Raw genomic sequence first — 5000 nt, 5'->3', positions numbered from 1 at the left:
GAAGAAGAAGAAGAAGAAGAAGAAGAAGAAGAAGAAGAAGAAGAAGAAGAAGAAGAAGAAGAAGAAGAAAAAGAAGAAGAAGAAGAAGAAATGGATGATGAACAACAACAACAACAACAATAATAACAAGAATTAGAGCAACATCAGAAACATCTTCAACATAACAAAAATAGCAATAACAACAAATAATACCAAAAAAAAAAAAAACAAAAAAAAAACATCGACAACAAAAACAATATAAAGCAAGAACAACAGCAAAAACAACACCAACATGAACAACAGCAAGAAGAACAAGAATAACAACAACAACGACAACAACACAACCAATAACAACAACAACGACAACAACACAACCAATAACAACAACAACGACAACAACACAACCAATAACAACAATAAGTAGAAGAAAAACATTTAGGAGTGAAATAATTGTTGAAATAGACACAAAAAGGGGAAATAAAACCTGTTGTTGTTTTAGAACAATATTTTCCTTGGTTGGTCATAGCGCCCGGACTTGATCACTCTTTCTGAAGAGGGATTTGGGGGGGGGGTGGAGAAAGAAATAATTGATGAATGAACCTAAGACCTCAGTTGAGGCGGAGTTGTCGTACCAGTTAGGTCGCGGGTTCTAGCGTAGCCATCTTTATGTTATAGCCTGGCACTGAAACCCAAAAGGACTGGCATTTTGACGTCATTATTTGTTTTTTGCACCGCCTAGTGAGTTGTCGTTAGTAGAGCTCATGGAAACAAGTTATTTTATTGGTTGAACATTGAATACAGCTCACGATTTGTTTTCTTTTGTGGCAAAAGACTGGCCTTTTGACGTCATTTCTTGGTCATTGTCAGGCCATAACTTTACGAAGGCCACGGTTCGAGCCCCCATCGCCGCGGTGAGATTTTTATTCTCTATTGTCCGTTTGCCATTGGAATCCACTAGTCCAAGCCGTCATCTGATAGACTCTCTCATGATAGACCTTGGAGTTTGTGTTTCCACATGGAGATGATGACATGTCCGTCATCTGATAGACTCTCTCATGATAGACCTTGGAGTTTGTGTTTCCACATGGAGATGATGACATGTCCGTCATCTGATGGACTCTCTCATGATAGACCTTGGAGTTTGTGATTCCACATGGAGATGATGACATGTCCGTCATCTGATGGACTCTCTCATGATAGACCTTGGAGTCACCACATGGAGATGATGACATGTCCGTCATCTGATGGACTCTCTCATGATAGACCTTGGAGTCACCACAAAGAGATGATGACATGTCCGCCATCTAATGGACTCTCTCATGATAGACCTTGGAGTTTGTGATTCCACATGGAGATGATGACATGTCCGCCATCTGATGGACTCTCTCATGATAGACCTTGGAGTTTGTGGTTCCACATGGAGAAGATGACATGTCCGTCATCTGATGGACTCTCTCATGATAGACCTTGGAGTGACCACATGGAGATGATGACATGTCCGTCATCTGATGGACTCTCTTATGATAGACCTTGGAGTCACCACATGGAGATGATGACATGTCCGCCATCTGATGGACTCTCTCATGATAGACCTTGGAGTGACCGCATGGAGATGATGACATGTCCGTCATCTGATGGACTCTCTCATGATAGACCTTGGAGTTTCCACATAGAGATGATGAAAATTGATTTACAAAGATCTAATGAAAATGAGCTTTATATAGCGCACTATCCACTAAATGTGCTCAAAGCGCTTTACAAGGGGTCTCTGGTCAACAGCAACATTTAACATGTAGGACGGGACATGACGCCTGTTAGGCGATATTACAATTTTTCGGACAAAAGACAACGCTGTTAACGGCCAGGTACTCATTTTACACCTGAGTACGGTGAGAGAATAATGTGAGTAAGGAGCCTTTTTCCAAGGACTCAACTATGCGCTGAGCGCGAGGCTCGAACCCAGGACCTTCCGATCCGAAAGCGAGTGTCATACCACTAGACCACATAGCCGCTCAATACACTTGGTTGCAATTATTTACAATATTTGCTGTCTCCTGTCACTTTCCTACTCACTTCATTTCTTGTTGTAATCCACATCAATGGCTGCTCCACTCATTTTTCTGAATAAATAGACCTCAGTTGATGACCGAATCCGAATCAATGGACCAAATCAGGCAGCCCATGATTATAGTTTGAGCTTTCATATAATATTATATATAAAACGATGTCCACTAAATGTGCTCAAAGCGCTTTACATGGAATACAAGGTCAACAGCAACACTTCAACATGTAGGATGAGACACAATATTGGTAAGGCACCATAACCTTGTTGTTTTTTTTGTTTTGTTTTGTTTGTCTGTTGTTTTTTAAATTTTGTTTTCTTTCGTTTTGTTTTGTTAACTTTTTTGTTCTTTTTGTATTTTTGTTGTTTTGTTTTTTTTTGTTTTTTTTTTTTTTTTTGTTTGTTTTGTTTTTGTTTTTGCTCAACAGGGAGACAGATTAATTTCATCCCCTTAATCGTTTAACACCTGGTGATAACATGTCATAAAAGAGTCTATTTTTTTGTGGGTGGCTATGTGGTCCAGTGGTTTGACACGCGCCATCTTACCGGAGTGGAAGATCCAGGGTTCGAATCCCCCGCTGAGTAGCGCATAGTAGAGTTCTTGGAAAAAGACTCTTTACTCGCGTTCTCTCACCGCAATCGGGTGTAAATTGAGGAATGGTCATTATGTCCTACCTACATGTCACGTGTTGTTGTTATTGTTGTTGTTATTATTGGCGAGGGATTTCTTGTAAAAGCACTTTGAGTAGGTTTGAGTACAGTAGTTATTGTGGATGCATCGCGAAGTCCCAGGTTTGAGAGTATTTTGTCATGGTGAGGTTCATAAAATCGATCGATATTTAAAGGTGGAGTTTTCTGGCCTATTTTTTTAAATATATTACTATTCTTCAGAGTGCGTTATTTAAAGATGTTCTATTTTCCGTTCTCATCAAACACATATTTGTTTATCGTGTAATAAAATTACTTATTCCACTCCTCTCCCTAAATAGTAACACGTAATGATATCAAGGTTACAATAATAATTTGTGACGTCAGATTATCAAACGTAAATTTCACTAAAAATCAGATTATTTTTTTAAAAAGTAGGCCTATCATTTAAATGTTTTTGAAGATGCCTTTTATTCAAAGATGACGTTATAGGGAATGAGATTAGCGGAAGAGTAGCGTCCCTTGATTGGGGGGTAACCTTACAGAGAGAACGTCAAATTGGTTTTGCGCATGCGTCTCTCTCGTCCTCGCTTTCGGTGAAGTGTCTCATGGCGCTTTCACCGGAAGCGAGGAAGAGAGACGCATGCGCACAACCAACATGACGTTCTCTCTCTCTCTCTCTCTCTCTCTCTCTCTTTCTCTCTCTCTCTCTCTCTCTCTCTCTCTCTCTCTCTAATAACTTTTCCGCCGGTGACGTCCAATCAAGGGACGCTACTCTTCCGCTAATCTCATTCCCTATCGGAATCAATTGAGGTCTGCGGTTGGGAACACGTCCGGAATTCCAAAAAGCAAGAGTGTAAGAATCGCATATTATTTAATTTACATTTTATCTCCTATCCGTGCGGTTTTGATTTGTTTTGTTCCGAGAAGCGCATAGTTGAGTCCTTGGACAAGGCTCTTTACTCACATTCTCTCACCGTATTCGAGGAGGCTTGGCCCAGCACCTTTCATACCGTTAGACCACATAGACGCATAATCAGGATAAAAGCACTATGACGGGATAGGAGTAATGTGATCTATGTATAATTTATAAGGAATAATGATATTGTCATTAAAGGTATTCAGTTTAGAAAGAAAGGTGAGTAGGTTCTCCGTTTTATCCTGTTTTCACTCGAAGATACGAATCGGAAAATTGGAAAGAAAATAAAAACCCAAAAAACAGTAAATGAATGCTGACTGACGTCAATTTCGTGCCTTCTATATGCCTGTGGTAGATTGCAATTAATGATTTTGAACATGGAACTGCTAGAAATAGGAGAAAAAAGTGTGATGTCTAAAAACAGGTTCCAAACTCATTGGAAGTGTAAAAATGCGATTTCAGAGGGACTGAATACACATCCGGTGTAATTGATCCTCTGATTTCAGAGTGATGACATCATATTTTGTAGTCTAAATTTATGCTGGTCATCAATAAAAATCACCGATCCTCGCTCTTTTACGTCCTGAAATCCTTAGAATCTGCCTATACAACCTGGTACTGAAAAAGTCATGCAACTTTTTATGTAACCGATTCATTCTTAGTACTCCGAAAGATTGGTGACATATTATACACTTCCGATGGTTTTGGAACCAGAAATGCTTTAGGCGTGACGTCACGACATTTCTTCCCCATTTGTTTTACTTCCTGTTGTTGCCATCACGTGATCGTCTCCAAGGTCACTGGTGGAGGTTGACCGAACTGATCTCAAGTACCCAAGGGGAGATTGGCCTCTCCAATCATCGGGAACTTTGTCACGGGATTCTTCAGCTGTTTTGTCGAATTTCGTGAAGGATGCTTCAACCTGCTGAAACCCATCCATTTCCTTTTCTGTCGAACTCTGAAAAAAAAAACCCATATTTGAAAATTTGGCCAGAAATCTCGTCCTTCAAATATCGATCGATTTAAATGACCCTCATCTTGGCAAAAACTCTCAAACCTGGGACTTCGCGAAGACCATAATTAAAATCTTAGGTTTGAGAGGTTTTCGCCAAGATCAGGGTCATTTAAATCGATCGATGTTTGAAGGAAGAGTTTTCCTGCCAAATTTTCAAATATGGGTTTTTGAAGAGTACGGCAGATTTGAGATCTATTCAGTCTTGGAGTCTGTTGTCTTCTGGCGATCCGAGAGTTTTGCATGCGTTAGATGGTTAAGTATTAACCCTTTAACACACGTGATTTGAACACAAAAGATTCATCTTCTTTTCAGATCTGCTTCGTGGAGTGTTTTGGGGTTCTTGTTATAGATAGTATGCGCTTGGCTAAGAAGCTCAC

Source organism: Berghia stephanieae, chromosome 8 (assembly GCF_034508935.2).
Source record: "Berghia stephanieae isolate SIO BIC M18660-M18661 chromosome 8, UCSD_Bste_1.3, whole genome shotgun sequence".
NCBI lineage: Eukaryota > Metazoa > Mollusca > Gastropoda > Nudibranchia > Aeolidiidae > Berghia > Berghia stephanieae.
The sequence above is the reverse complement of the archived record's forward strand: the minus strand, read 5'-3'. Positions refer to the sequence as shown.